Here is a 16,118-nt window from a genome sequence, read left to right as displayed (position 1 = left end):
TCATCAGTGCATCTACAAAGAAAGTCAGGCTCTTTGGAAGTGAAAAATCCTGAATTCCCCTTTGAAATTCTGCTTTGGAGGGTTCATAACTAATAAAAATATTGGATAATTGGCTTGTCAGACATGTCTAACAACGGACCAGGAATTGGAGTTTCCTGCCTAGAGCCAGGAAAAAAGTTTCCTAGTCAAAAGGAAACATCCTTTTGTCTGTGTGGTTAAAACTACCAGAGCTGTCCCACTGAATATTCAGTCTCTGAACACACATCCAGGTTGACCACCAGGTACTTTACCAAAATATCACATATAACCAAGTCAATAAAAGAGTTCAGAAATGAGGGCCAGTCACTTCCAGTCAAAGTAGGGCCAGGAAAGAGGGAGAAGGACAGTTAATTCTTCCATTCACTGCAACCCATCTACTTTTACCAGGCTTCAATCACGTGAGCAAGTTTACAGTGTTAAAGCACAATCTTTATACTTTTCCACCTGCCGCCATTGTTTTCATCACGTGTCCTCATGGGCTCTGGAGGGTAGCCTCATCTCAGTAGGTGCCTTTGGTGTAGCTGCTGTTAAAACTCAATCATTTTCCATCCTCTCTGCTTCAGATACCACCATGGTCAGAGAAAGGTGAACTGCCCCATCCCTTCTCTCCTCTTTAGTGGTTCATTCTTTTCTCTTTTTCTCTCCAGGTCTCACTTCCATCTTAAAAAAGCATATGATATTTCCTTGTTTCAGGATATGAGTGAAAACTCAAAATCTCAGAAATCTCTACTGGTCCAAGTCACACTTTTTACCTGTGGAGAAGGTAGAATCTGTCTCTTCCCTTCAAAAGTCCTATTCCCCATTTATTCTTTCATGTACATGATATAGCTCTTCTTTATTTGATGGTGGCTTTTACCATTCTTGTAAGTCTTTTTTTCTTAAGCTTGGCTACCTCAGTTGCTTCAGGTATTCTTTATATGACATAATTTCTGGTCATTCATAATCCTGGTTATACCTTCTCTGGAACACTTTAATTTGTAAATATCTTATTTTATTTATCTTATCTTTATTTGTAAATATCCCTTAAAATGAGACAGCTAGAGCAGAGCATTGACTAGTGGCCCAAGTAGTAAGAATATTAAACATTTTTTTCTAAACGCTAAATTTCTAGTAATGCAGTCTGAGATTGCATTGGGGCTTCTGGGTGGCTCAGTGGATAGAGTGCCAGACCTGCGATGAGGAAGATTCATCTTCCTGAGTTCAGATTTGGCCTCAGACACTAGCTGTGTGACCCTAGGCAAGTCACTTAACTCCATTTACCTCATCTGTAAAATAATCTGGAGAAGGAAATGGTAAACCACTCAAGCATCTTTGCAAGAAAACCACAAATGGGGTCATGAAGGATCAGACAAGACTGAAGTGATGGAGTGACAATAAAAGATTGCATTAGATTTTAGGACGGCTAAATTATGCTTTCAAAAAAGATGGACTTTGTCTTTGGGGCCATTAGCAGCAAAGGACAGAGGAACAAGGGAACAAGCATTTATTCCATGTGCCAGGCCCTATGCTAAGTGCTTTACAGATATCATCTCATGTGATCCTCACAACAACCTTATGTAGTAGACTCTATTTATTTCTCCATTATATATCCAAGGAAACTGAGGCAGACAGAGGTTAAATACTTGCCCAGGATCCCACATTGAATATCTCAGAGTAGATTTGAACTCAGGTCTTCCTGACTCCAAGCTTAGGGCTCTATCCATTGCACCACCCAGCTGAATTTTTCAATTTCGCAAAGGGTAATATTCTCTCTTTGGACAAATGCTTCAGATGAATGGTGACCAGGACCTGAAAATGAAAAATAGGAGAATCACTTGTGGAAATTACTCAGAACTTTCATTGATCCCAACCATTACAGCAGCTCATTTCTATAATACCATGTTCTTCTGGTGTTGCTACATAATAACTCTGAATCATGGAACACAGTCATAATAAAGAAATTAAAATTATAAACAACCCAAAGGGGAATATAAGGAAGCCTGATCAACATAAGCAGGCTATAATATTCTGCTAACAGTGACTTAAGTGGGAGAAGTGTCCTAAAATGTGTGTTACCAAGGATCTGTTCTATTAGAAAAGGAAGTGAGCTGGGCAAGGATGGAGAGCGAAAGACAACAGGAGGGAAGGATGAAATGGCGACTTAGTAGCCTTTCACATACTAAAAGAATAGAAGTTATCTCCAGTGGATGGGGGAGATCCTTTTTGGGAAAATACAGACAAAAAGTACACAGAGAAGGGGTGAAAATGTTAACGATTTGGCTGTGTGGCTTGAATGTCACATGGATATTTAAAAATACAAAATACAAAATACAAAATACAAAATACAAAAAATACATTCACCTTGTATTTGTCTTTTCCATCCACAAAGACATCACGAGAAACTTTATCAAATACTTTGCTTATATAGAGTGTCGAATTTGGAGTCAAGAAGATTTGAATTGGAATCTTGCCTTAGGTCCTCATTAGTTGTATGACTTTGGGCAAGTCACTTAACATTTCAGCCTCAGTTTCTTGGTCAGTAAAATGTGGTTAGTAATAGCACCTATCTAATAAGGTTGTTGTGAGAATCAAAAATTAAATGTTTCACAAACTAAAATAAATTTGAGCTGCCATTATTATTTAAAGGTCTAATAACCTCCTCCAAAGTAATGACTTATATTAGGGGTGGGTCTCATACCAATGGCATGTTAGTTAAGGTTAGATACTGGAATAAAGTGAGACACACTAAAGTCATTGAACAGTTAATAAAAGGAGGTTCACTTTGCCCTAATGCAGTAAGGATACGGTGGCACTTAGCTTGTATAGACAAGGTTCCTTTGGTCTTCACATGGAAAAGTGTCTGGTTCACAGGACAGGATGTGGTTTCTTGTATGATCATCAGATACACACCAACTCTGAAGGGCCCTGACTTCACATGGATAGGGCTTTTTTTTTCTTTATTTTTGGTAAACTATTTCAAGGGAAACAGGGTCCAATCAAGTCCCAGGGATGGCTTTGTTATCTTTTAGTGAAACTGATCCCTATTTCTGGAAATGAGGAAGGAGAAATCTGGTCCAATTACATCATATAATTAGTGAACCCATCCTGGATCCTTATGACCTCAGCTGCCTTTTGTATGTGCTTACAAACTTCATCATCCATTCTAGAAATCTGAGAGCGAATGATGTCTATCACCTTGGTGAACAGCTTCTGGGAAGCCAGCTTTTTTATATCTTTTTGAAAATGTAACAAAATTATGGTCTTCAGTCGTCTGTTATTTCTTCCTGTCTCCATGATTCTTCAAGAGATGCCTGGAAGTGATTCTGATGTCCTCTGTGTAAGTTGTTTCAGCATCCTGGGATGGAATTTGTGTTGGCCTGGAGCCTTCCATTTGTTGAAGGAAGCTAGCTGCCCTCTCCCCTGCTCTTCCCTTCTTGGGCTGCAATTTCTTCTTGGCCATGCTTGTTTTCTTATTTCACCTTGAAGACCATTCTCTGAGATAGAAAAGACAGAAGAAAAATAAGAGTTGACTAGTTTTGTTTCCTTTCTGTCATTTATTAAACTCACATCATCTCCTTCAAGCAAATGAACCATCTCTTCCTTTTGCTTGGAACATGGCTAAAGAGCCCTGCACTCTCACCCCTCTGAATGTCCTTAGCTTTTCTTTTTTTTGCAGGGTTCAACTAATTTTGGACTTTGGCTTTCCTAACACCGTTTTCATAGATTTATGCAAACTTCTTTCTTTCTTTTTCTTCCTTCTTTCCTCCCTCCCTCCCTTTTTCCCTCCCTTCCTTCCTCCCTTCCTTCCTCCCTCCCTTCCTTCCTTCCTTCCTTCCTTCCTTCCTTCCTTCCTTCCTTCCTTCCTTCGTTCCTTCCTTCCTTCCTTCCTTCTTTCCTTCCTTCCTTCCTTCCTTCCTTCCTTCCTTCCTTCCTTCCTTCCTTCCTTCCTTCCTTCCTTCCTTCCTTCCTTCCTTCCTTCCTTCCTTCCTTCCTTCCTCCCTCCCTCCCCTCTTTCTCTCTATTAAATGATTTGCCCAGGGTCACACAGCTAGTAAGCGTCTGAGGTCAGATTTGAACTCAGGTCCTCTATCCAGGGCTGGTGGTCTATCCACTGTGCCACCTAGCTGGCCACCATCCTCCCTCCACTCTTTTTATGCCAATTTCTTATATGGTTGTATATGCCTCCATCCATATTTATACTTGTCATTTTAAAATACGAGTTCATGAGGAAGATTTTTTTTATATGCCTCTTCATCGTTTCCTCTTAAAGAATAATTTGTAATTGTATTAAATTTTGTTTTTTAGAGTCTACTCAACTCTTATTCTCCTTTGATATCTTGGTTCATACTTATGTATCCTTTAAATCTTTTGAAATTTTGTTTTCTTAAAGTCTGATAGCACGTGTCTGACTTGTGGCCCATATTCCTCTTTTTGGCTTTTATGAATACCAAAGTGACATAGTGAATTTTTCCCCACGTTCTTGTCACGGACATGTCATTTAAGAGTTCTTTCTTGTTGGTCAGAATTGTGCCCAAAATACTAGCTCTCTTTGTTGTTTGTTCTACTTTCAGAGAGAGGAGATTGCCAACAAAGTAAATCAAGAATTTATTCTTCTTTGAGCAGAAGGAGTGCCTCCTCACCCCCAAAGATGTCAAGGTATTTTAAATCATATAATACAATTCATACGATTTTATTTTTAAAAATTTATTTACTTATAACAGTATTTTATTTCTTTCCAATTATATGCAAAGACACTTTTTAGCATTTATTTTTACAAGATTTTGAGTTCCAAATTCTTTTCCCTCCCTCCCCTCCTCTCTCCTCTTCCTACTTATGATTTTATGTTGTCTCTGGGTCAGTCTTGTAATTTGTATGTAACACATGCTCTGAAGCTACCATCCCAACGCCATTCCCTGATTAGTTGGGTGCCCAGAGTGTGGCTAATATGTCTCCTTTCAGGGTCCAGGGGTAGCCCTGAGGGATTGAGGCACTGTTTTTCTAATGCTATGGATTATGAATCTCCACAAGTATGCTTCTTCTCCTTCCATATGGATTATCAGTGATTTTAATTAGGTAAGCAGTTTTTTCTAAAGAAAGAGTTATTTATCAAGGTGTTTTAGTAAGAATAGTAGATAAAAGTATTTCCCTAAAAGTCTGTAATATACCAGACCAAAAATCCAGGGGGAAACTGGGTTAAAGCTTAGAGAGCCCATGTGGCAAAGAGGTAACTCCCAGCTCCTGAAAATCCTTTTGTTAAAGACCTCAAATTATTCACTTTAGGAATGTTGTAGAACATTGTTATAGAAACTTGAATCTGTTTTCCTCATCTCATTCAATCTGTTCTTTACTTTCAAGGCAGACTTTACCTTCAGTTGTTCCTGGGATGCTACTCAGATGCTAATGGAGAATCCCAGACTCTCCAGACCACCAAACTTTTCAAGGAACTTCTCTGGCCAAGGGGTAGGGGAATGATTAGCTCCATTTTGAATATGCTAAGTTTGAAATATTCATGGGACGTTTAATTTGAAATGTGATGGTAGGACCAGGGCTCATGACAGAGAATAGGGTTTTATATCCATATCCATATATATGTATATACATATACATACATCTATCTATCTATATATATTAAGTATATGGAGAGAGAGAGAGAGAATAGAGAGAATACAGAGAAAGGAGAGAGGAGGGCCCAGGGCAGAGCTTTAGGGTACTTCCATGAATAACCACCAAAGAAGCCTGGGAAGGAGTGATCAAAAGGTAGGAAAACCAAGTGAAAGCTGTGTCATGAAAACCCAGAGAAGAAAGGGTATCCAAGAGGAGACCAGGAGTGGTCAGTGGTGTCAAATGTCACAAAGAGATCAAGAAGGATGAGAACTAAGAAAAAGTCATCAGGCAATTAAGACATCATTGATAACTTAGGATGAGGTTAGAAGTCAATCTGCCTGTGGTGGAGAAGCTAGTGATGGGAGAGGAAGTGGAGTGACCTGAGTAGGGACAGGGATTTGGTCTCAGAGATTGGTTGTAAAACAGAACAGAGATACAGGATAATGTTGTCACTGGAGCGAGGATTTTACAGAAATTAGCCTGAGATTTCTCTTACTTTTTAGGTTTTATGATTTTTAATTCATTGTGGAAGAAATAAGTAAATATATTTCCCATGATCCCTCTCTCTGTGCCTCTGTCTCTCAAATGGAAATAATATTTGTTAAAAGTGCTCAGCACAGTGCCTGGCACATAGTAGGTGCTATAGAAATATTAATTCCCTTCCCTTCCCCCACTGCTCTCTGTCCTTCCCTTCTTCTTTGTCTCTCTGTCTCTCTGTCTGTCTTTGTCTCTGTGCATGTACACATACACACGTGCGCGCACACACACACACACACACACAGTAACTCATTTAATTCCCCAGCTGCCAGTCTCACTTCTAGTAAATGGGTCCCCCTTTACTCCATGGCATCTCTCTCTTCAGCTCCACAAGGGGCCTTCACATCAAGTTTGTCACGCTTCCCGCTTTCCTCTGTAGAAATGGCCCCCCTCTGGGCCACCTTTTCTACCTGTGTTGGCCAACTAGTTAACACCTTGTAAGAACAGGAAGAGTGAGCTCAGAGGGGGTCCCTGCCCAGGTCATTTTGTTCTTTCTCAGGGAATGAAAAAATCAAACAGCAGGAGGAGGAAGGCTGTCCTTCCCAGTGTCCTTCTCACCCTGAATCTCACTTAGCTTCGTGTTTCTTTTTTCCTTTCAGATTTCAATGGCTCTTTCTCAGAACTGACCCACTAAGCTATCTTTTGAGTCTCTGTTAACAACAAAGAATAGCGGCAGCTCTCCTCCCACTGTTTCTTCTGCTTTTTCTTTGATAAAGAATCTGGGCTGGGTATTTCCAGGGGAAAAGGAAGTGTCAGTGTTCTGTTCAGGGCTTCTGCTCTGATAGTAACATGTATTCACGTACTTTGCCCATATTCGTTGTACCAATTATCATGAGTAACCAAGATTCATAGCTTCTTAGCACCAAAAGGTGCCTTAAGTGTAATTTAGTACAAATCTCTATTTGGCAAATGAGGAAACTGAGGCCTCATGGAATCATATGAATTACTTAAGATCACACAGCCAGTTAATGACACAATCCTACCTCCTATCCAGATTTCCTGAATATTCCTAGCTTAGTGCTCTTTCCACTGCCTCATTCTGAATGATTTAGAAAGACGTTGTCTTTCTATAGTGTTTAAATGCTTCCTTTTCCTCATCTTTTGGAATAAGCCAAATTTTGCCAAGCAAGGATACTTTCCTCAGTATTTCCTGTCCTGACCTACTGAATAACTTACAAAATCACTCTTCTTCCATTAACTTTTTGTATCCTCCTTAAAATCCATAAAATCCCAAATAGAATTACTGACTGCAAGACTACATGATATTTTTGACCATCTTTCCCAACTCTACAGTATTTTAGGAAGTGATCAGGAGATTAAGGGTTAGTACAATCTGCAGTGGGGCACCCAGATAGGGTTTCTTCCACTTTGACTGTTTCAGAAATTATTTTCTAAGTGCTTGTTAAAGCTGGCGAGCCTATCAATTCAGTTGTCTTGGCTTAGGTAAGATAGATAGACAGACAGACAGACAATGAATTATAAAATCAAATCCTAGGTTAGATAGTAAGCAAAAGGGTAAGACTTCAACCTAGGCTCTCTAGGGCCCATGCTCTCCATTATCAATCTGTGTGTACAGGTTGAAAATCTTTGTCTAGTGTCAGGATGACACCTTTTCATGGAAAGTTTGGAAATTCCAATCAGTGTCTTTTAAAAATTAAAATAAAAAAATTGTTTTTAAGAGCAGTGAATTGGGCTACCTACAAAATAAATAGGTGACTGGACCTCAGGATGATGGACTCTTGATAAACTGGAAGCAAAGTGAGTTGGCAGACTATTTCAGACCTTTTGCCCATTTGTCTTTTCCCTGTTGAGAAGACAGACCAGCACACAATAGAGCAGACCTGGGTTCTAGGTAGGGATCAGGATGCCTGTGCAATTGAATGATCTTTTCCCCTCAGGAACAGGAGCACACAAGAGTTATATGTGCTGGCCCATAGCTTTCTCAGTACAAGACCAGACAAATCAGAGAGACCTGAGAGACCTGAGAATGGATTTTCTTAGCCCAAGAGACAATAATAATAACCAGCATTTACATAGCACTTTAAGGTTTTACATGTATTATCTCATCTGATCTTCACAAGAGATGGTAGAGCAGAAGGTCACAGAAGAGTCAGATAATTTGTTTGTCCATGTATATAAAGGGATTAGTTTATGGACAATATTCAAGAACCCCAAGGAATCTTCTGTGTGAGTAAGGGAGGGGTTGGATTTTGAATCCTTAAGTAGCATGATCCTAGAGTCTAGCTTTCTAACCAATAAAGGAGATTTCCTGGGTAACTCTCACTTTAAGGATTGCCTCACCTGTAACCCCAAATTTACAAACATTTATTTAGGGCTTACTACATGTCAGGAACTATGTTAAGTGCTTAGAATACAAACAGAAAGAAAGTATGGTAGAAATACAAATATAACTATAATATAGACAAAATAGTGCATTATAGTGTAATACATAAAATTTATAATATAATATAGTATAAAGTCTAATATAGACAATATAATATTAATATAAGTAGAAAAACAGTCCCCACCTCTAAGGAGCTCATATTTGAATGAGGATGGTACATACAAAGGGGCTAAAAATGGGACAGGGAAGGGAAGGTGTCAGGCATTGGGCCCATGGCATGGTAGGGAAAGTCCTATGGAGATGAGTCAGTGCTACAGCCAGGAGAGGAATGAAGACAACTTTGGCCCAGTCTCTTCCTTAAATTGGATGCAGGTGGAGAACCCCTGTTGGAGGAAGGAGCCAATTAGAAGGTGAGGTGCTCAGGGAGGTGGATATTTCCATTGTAAGGAGGACTCTAAAGGTGGAGTGCACTTCCAGGGTGAAGAGATTTTTATGACATTGTAGACAAAATCTTACGGAGGTCAGCAGTACTGCCTTAAGAGGAAGAAAATATAAGATGAGGTTCTCAGCTGAGAGTGTGGGAGCAGAGCTGCTGGGAGAGGTTTGAGGAGGGTTAAAAATATTTGGAAAGCTATTGTGGTGACCAAGATATTGAGTCAATGTAGAAGGATTGTCTTGGCACAATGAGGGCCCAGTTAAGATTATATAACATAAATTTGTAGTGGACCTAGTCAGTGTAGTCTCATCACTTTCTCCACCTTCATTCAGTAGCACATGTGTAGGAGAGAAGACAGTGGATGGTGGGGAGTCATCCAAAGCTGAGGTTTGGCAGGGTAAGATTAATAATACAATAAGGGGGCAAGGGACTTGAAGTGACAGTGTAAATAAAATTGAGCAGGTTCACCCAAGTAAAGATGGAGGAGGGAGAATTCTATAGCCACTTCAGGGGTGATGGCCAGGAAAGAACTAAGGAATGCTGGGATTGGAGGTTGCAGTAAGGATAAAGAATTGGGTTTGGGGTTTCAAGGAAGAGCTAGAAGTGGAGTGACAACAAATTGTGACAGATAAGGGGAAATTTAAGAATTCAGGTACACAGAAATGGAATATCTGTTTTTCAATCATTTCAGTTGTGTCTGACTCTTTCTAATCCATTTGGGGTTTTCTTGGCAAAGATGCTGGAGTGGTTTGCCATTTCCTTCTCCAGCTCATTTCACAGATGAGGAAACTGAGGCATACAGGGTTAAATGACTTGCCCAGAGTCACACAGTTAGGAAGTGTCTGAGGTCAGATTTGAACTTGTCTTCCTGACTCCAGGCCCAGCACTCTATCCACTGAGCCACCTAGCTGCCCTGGAATGTTTGTAGGGGATGACAATATCAGCCTCTGTGTGTGTGGCTGTGGTGGGGTGGAGGAGCAGGTTACTAGAAATGCGTAAACTGGGGAACTAGAGGTTAGGGTGTTCAAGGGAGTACCAATACGTATATTGAATTTCCCTCATATGAGTGCAAGAGTTGAAAAGACTGAGTTAGGCATTGTACATAACTCATTGAGGAAGGAAGAAGGCTGTCCTGTGAGCTGCTAGATAACAGCTACTAGAATCTTGTGGGAGGCATCTAAGAATGGATGCTCAATGATAACCATACTGGAGTGTCTGTAATTACTCATTCAGTCAACAGGCATTGATGAAATGCTTCTGTATGACAGCTGCTGTGCCAAGTGCTAGAGATATGAAGAAAGTAAAAAAAAATCTTGGCCCTCATGGAAGTTGAATTATAAAAGGGGAGATAAACATGAAAATAACTAGGTACATACAAGATACACATAGAGAGAAGGTAATTTCAGAGGGGAAGGCACTAGTAATTCAGAGTGCCAGGAAAAGCCTCCTGTAGAAGGTAGGATTTGAGATGAGTCTTGAAGGAAGCAAGAGAAATGAAGAGATAAAGGTGAGGAAAGATAGAATTCCAGGTACAGGGGTGGCTAATGCAAAGGAGCAGAGATGGGAGATAGTGTCTTGTGCAAGAAACAGCAAGTAAGCCATGGGAGTTGGATTAATTAGTGAAGAGGATGGAGGGGGTAGTAAAGTATAAGAAACGTTGGAAGGGGTCAGTTTGTGACGAGTTTTAAATGCTGGGACCCTGGGCTCTGATAGTGGTTTACAAAGTTCAGTTGCCTCACTCAGATTCAGACATAGCAGGTCTTTTAAAAAAATTTTGGGTCTTTGGTCTAAGACAGATGGCCAATGATCATCCTTTTATTAATAAAATGCTCGCCTTATTAATAAAATGATTAATTTACCCCCCCCCCCCAAATTTGGAAGTTAAGTAAAAACAAAGTAAATCTAGCTCTACATCAGCTTCTGTATCTGAAATGACAATTATAGGATATTTATAATGGATCACATGATCTCCTTTACCCCAATTTTTCCACCCAAGATTCTTTTTTTATTTTTTTATTTTTTTAATTTATTTTTTTATTTAACTTTTAACATTTATTTTCACAAAATTTTGGGTTACAAATTTTCTCCCCTTTTATCCTCTCCCCCCCCCAAACCCAAGCATTCTAATTGCCCCTGTGACCAATCTGCTCTCTCTTCTATCCTCCCTTTCTGCCCTTGTCTCTGTCTTCTCTTTTGTCCTGTAGGGCCAGATAGCTTTCTTTACCCCTTAACCTGTATTTCTTATTTCCTAGTGGTAAGAACATTACAGTTGATCCTAACACTTTGAGTTCCCACTTCTTTAGCTCCCTCCCTCTCCACCCCTTCCCTTTGGAAGACAAGCAATTCAATATAGGCCAAATCTGTGTAGTTTTGCAAATGATTTCCATACTAGTTGTGTTGTATAGGACTAGCTATATTTCCCTCCATCCTATCCAGTCCCCCATTACTTCTATTCTCTTTTGATCCTATCCCTCCCCATGAGTGTCGACCTCGGATTGCATTCTCCTCCCCATGCCCTCCCCTCTATCCTCCCCCCCACCCTGCTTGTCCCCTTATCCCCCACTTTCCTGTATTGTGAGATAGGTTTTCCTACCAAAATGAGTGTTCATTTTATTCTTTCCTTTAGCGGAATGTGATGAGAGTAGACTTCATGTTTTTCTCTCACCTCCCCTCTTTATCCCTCCACTAATGAGTCTTTTGCTTGCCTCTTTTATGAGAGATAATTTGCCCCATTCAATTTCTCCCTTCCTCCTCCCAATATATTTCTCTCTCACTGCTTGATTTCATTTTTTTTTTAAGATATGATCCCATCCTCTTCAATTCACTCTGTGCACTCTGTCTCTGTGTATGTGTGCGTGTGTGCATGTGTGTGTGTGTAATCCCACCCAGTACCCAGATACTGAAATGTTTCAAGAGTTATAAATATTGTCTCTCCATGTAGGAATGTAAACAGTTCAACTTTAGTAAGTCCCTTATGACTTCTCTTTGCTGTTCACCTTTTCATGATTCTCTTCATTCTTGTGTTTGAAAGTCAAATTTTCTTTTCAGCTCTGGTCTTTTCATCAAGAAAATTTGAAAATCCTCTATTTCATTGAAAGACCATTTTTTCTCCTGAAGTATTATACTCAGTTTTGCTGGGTAGGTGATTCTTGGTTTTAGTCCTAGTTCTTTGACTTCTGGAATATCCTATTCCATTCCCTTCGATCCCTTAATGTAGAGGGTGCTAGATCTTGTGTTATCCTGATTGTATTTCCACAATACTTGAATTGTTTCTTTCTAGCTGCTTGCAATATTTTCTCTTTCACCTGGGAATTCTGGAATTTGGCCACAATGTTCCTAGGAGTTTCTCTTTATGGATCTCTTTCAGGTGGTGTTCTGTGGATTCCTTGAATATTTATTTTGCCCTCTGGTTCTAGAATCTCAGGGCAGTTTTCCTTGATAATTTCATGGAAGATGATGTCTAGGCTCTTCTTTTGATCATGGTTTTCAGGTAGTCCCAGGATTTTTACATTGTCTCTCCTGAATCTATTTTCCAGGTCAGTTGTTTTTCCAATAAGATATTTCACATTATCTTCCATTTTTCCAATCTTCTCGCTATGTTCTGTGATATCTGTCTTTCTCATAAAGTCCTTAGCATCCATCTGTGCCATTCTAGTTTTGAAAGAACTATTTTCTTCAGTGAGCTTTTGAATCTCCTTTTCCATTTGGCTAATTCTGCTTTTGAAAGCATTCTTCTCCTCATTGGCTTTTTGAACCTCTTTTGCCAATTGAATTAGGCTATTTTTCAAGGTGTTAATTTCTTCAACATTTTTTTGGTTCTCCTTTAGCAGGGAGCTGATCTGCTTTTCATGCTTTTCTTTCATCTCTCTCATTTCTCTTCCCAGTTTTTCCTCCACCTCTCTAACTTGATTTTCAAAATTCTTTTTGAGCTCTTCCATGGCCTGAGCCCATTGGGTGGGCTGGGACACAGAAGCCTTGATTTCTGTGTCTTTGCCTGATGGTAAGCATTGTTCTTCCTCATCAGAAAGGAAGGGAGGAAATGTCTGTTCTCCAAGAAAGTAGCCTTCAATAGTCTTATTTCTTTTCCCTTTTCTGGGCATTTTCCCCAGCCAGTGACTTGACCTCTGAATATTCTCCTCACACCCACCTCGCCTCCTGGTCCTCCCAGCCAGCGTTTGGGGACTGAGATTCAAATGCTGCTTCCCGCCTCAGGGCTTTTGGCGGGGGCAGGGCTGCTATTCAGTATGAGAATTAAGTTCAGGTGGTCAGGTTGGGGCAGGGCCGCCTCTCAGGCTCAGTTCCCTCAGGGGGTTTATGTACAGACCTTCCACAATGGATCCAGGCTTCCGCCCGCTTGGGGAGCCCCTGTCTGCAGCCACCTCTCAGCTTCTATCTCCTGGGGGGGGCCCGAGCCATGGGGGCACCCCACTCCCCTCTCGACCCGCCAAAGAGACTCCCCCACCGACCCCCGTCACCTGTGGGTGGAGGTGCCTGCGCCGCCGCTGGAGATCCCGTCCCTGAAGCCTGCTCGGATCTGCACCTCTTGGAGCCACGGCCGCCGCAGGTCTGGGCTGGGCTCCGCGTCCGCAGCGCGACGGACCTTCTGCGAGAGGTTCGCAGGTCCCTCTGTGGGTGGAGGGACCCGCACGGCTGCTGGAGACCCTGTCCCCGCTCAGATCTTTTCCTCACGGTGTCGCGGCCGCTGCAGGGCTGCCCTCTGCTCCCAGTCCCGGCGCCCAGTCCGCAGCGCAAAGGACCCCCCGTGAGAGGTTTGCAGGTCTCTCCGGAACAGAAATCTCCCTCGCTCCAATATTCCGTGGCCTCTGGGTGCAGAATTCACCGTGAGTTGGTCCCCTCTAGCCGTTCTGTGGGTTGTGGGTTCGGAGCTATGTGTATGTGCATCTTTCTACTCCGCCATCTTGGCTCCGCACCCCCAAGATTCTTGCAAGAAAGTTGTTATTGGCCTGGTGCCTCCTTCTCTCAGTGTGAATAGAAAAGAAGTCCCTGATCTCTTCCTAAGGGAGAGTTCCTTTCTATTTCCACAAATTTTATTATGGAAGAAGCATGGGGACTATTGAGGTTGCAAGTCAATGATCAGTAGGTTGTGATGGTGTAGATCACTGATGATTGAGATGAGGAGTTGAGGAGGGAGACAGAGGAGGCATCTATTAGTTTTAGATGCCTTCTGATGATAATTCCATTGATTTGTGGAGAAGAGAACTTCCATCTTGGAAATTCACCAGTATGGACTTTTTAAGTATGGTTGACTTGTTGGTGATCTCTAGGGTAGCCTATTTCCAAAAGAGAGAGAGAGTACTATATAGGAAGGAGAGAATCCTTTTGAAAGGATTTTCATTTTTTTGTCATTCCTGCTCTTTCAACAGAAGAAAGAGAACATTCATATGCTAGTCACAGGATCAAACATATGGCAACTTTTGGAGGTACTTGTTTTCCAGCTGTTACTACTCTCTGTGGAGTCCAGAATGGACACAAGTGGATATGAAAAATTCCACAAATTGTGTCTGAAATGCCAGTAAGTAGTCAAGCAGAATACTTGTTCAAACAAAATGAATACTTAAGGATGTTTATAGATGTTGCATTTTGTCCAGTGTTCATGTATTAATCTTGTAATTGAAGTTCTGAGATGGTATTGATTTGCTGAGAAACCATGCTCTGAGATCCCTGGATCTATTTTCTCTTTATATTGTGAACTTTACATGTTTATTTTTTTCTTCCCTTCTCAGTCTTCCCCTCCCTTCCTTTTCTCTTCCTTTCCCTTCTCCTTTCTATCCTTTATTTTTTTTTCATTTTAAGATAAATAGTCCACTTTCTCCCCTCTTCTCTCTTCTTCTCTCTTCCCAACTCTAAATCAGACTGTCCTATGAATGAATTATACTTTGGAAATCACTTTTAAGTAGCACGTTCTATCTGCTCTAAAACTAGTTGTGATTTTAGCCATGTGAACATCAGTTGAGTTTCCTCCAACACTTCAATTAAGATGACATATGAGAACAAAGTGGGGAAGGTTATTTGATAATGTAAATGGCCTTTTGAGAAACACATAATTATCATTGGTATTCATGATAACATACATGAGAATTCCAACGTCCGTAGCACAAACAGATAAGATTTCAGAGGAAAGAAAAAGCTTTTGATGTGTCAGAATACATTTATTTTCCAACTTGTAAGTCTTGATCTTACAGTGAATGAACAAGCACTATCAAAACATAGGGCATGTTTTTATTTCAATGTTCAGTTCTGAACATTTGTCTTAATTCAGTTAATGCTTTCATTAAATCAAAAATAATGAGGAGGAGTACTCAAAGTGTCGATTTAATAAGAAAATTAGATGTCATTGCTAAATATTCAATACCCTGAGGACACATCACTTATAGAATTCAAAGCTGGAATCGGCCTTAGAGGTCATCCAATCCAAACTTGTTATATTACAGAGGATGAAACTGAGGTCCAGAGATATTAAGTGATTTGAGCAAGGTCATTCAGATAGGAAATAGTAGAGAGGGCATTTGAACCCGTATTTTCTGCAAATGCAGTGCTCTAGTAGGAAAATAGTATAATTCTATAATTCAAAATAAAGTACTTTTGGAGTTTTTTTTTATATATATATGAATAGATTTTATACATATGTATATACATGCATATACACATAAATCTATATATCTATATGCCTGTTTCTCCCTCTAGACTCACTTGCCCAACTCCTTACACTGGGTGGGTTGAGTCCTCTGCAAATTCAGTGCTTTAGTGGAAAAAACATTCAATATAATTCTGTAATTAAAAAAAAAACTTTTGTAGCTTTTTGTACATGCACAGGTGTGCATGTGTACAGACACATACATACATGCATACATACCTACATATATACATGCACACATGTAGCCACCTCTAGATTTACTTGCCCAACTTCCACTTGTACTGGCAGGTTGAGTGCTTAGATGATTGCTGATAACTATTCTCCTTAGGGTTCGAAGGGTAATTCTGAAGTTTTTTGTAGTGTACCTTATAAGTCCCCATCTGATGTATTCCCAATTATCAAAAAACAAATAAAACTCTATTAGCTTTTAGAAAAGGAATTTATGGAGAGAGTATAGATAGAAGAATAACTATAAAACCAATTCCCTCCACTTCCCCATTCAGGGGTTCACTTTCTTCCATGTA

General features: G+C 40.4%; 1 long non-coding RNA gene across 1 annotated transcript in view; it reads right to left on the bottom strand.

Annotated features, from left to right (window-relative positions):
• The window catches only part of LOC140520927 (uncharacterized), a 39,180-nt gene that overhangs the window by 9,126 nt on the left and 13,936 nt on the right, over positions 1 to 16,118 (bottom strand). Inside the window, exons 3-4 of the long non-coding RNA XR_011972715.1 lie at positions 2,380 to 3,512; positions 1,666 to 1,827 (exon numbers count right to left, since the gene is read on the bottom strand). This is a non-coding gene — a long non-coding RNA (uncharacterized lncRNA). The remainder of the gene's footprint in view (positions 1 to 1,665; positions 1,828 to 2,379; positions 3,513 to 16,118) is intronic.

The sequence above is a fragment of the Notamacropus eugenii genome, chromosome 1, assembly GCF_028372415.1.
Source record: "Notamacropus eugenii isolate mMacEug1 chromosome 1, mMacEug1.pri_v2, whole genome shotgun sequence".
In the NCBI taxonomy this organism is placed as follows: Eukaryota; Metazoa; Chordata; class Mammalia; order Diprotodontia; family Macropodidae; genus Notamacropus; species Notamacropus eugenii.
This window is presented reverse-complemented; position numbering and strand designations above follow the sequence as displayed.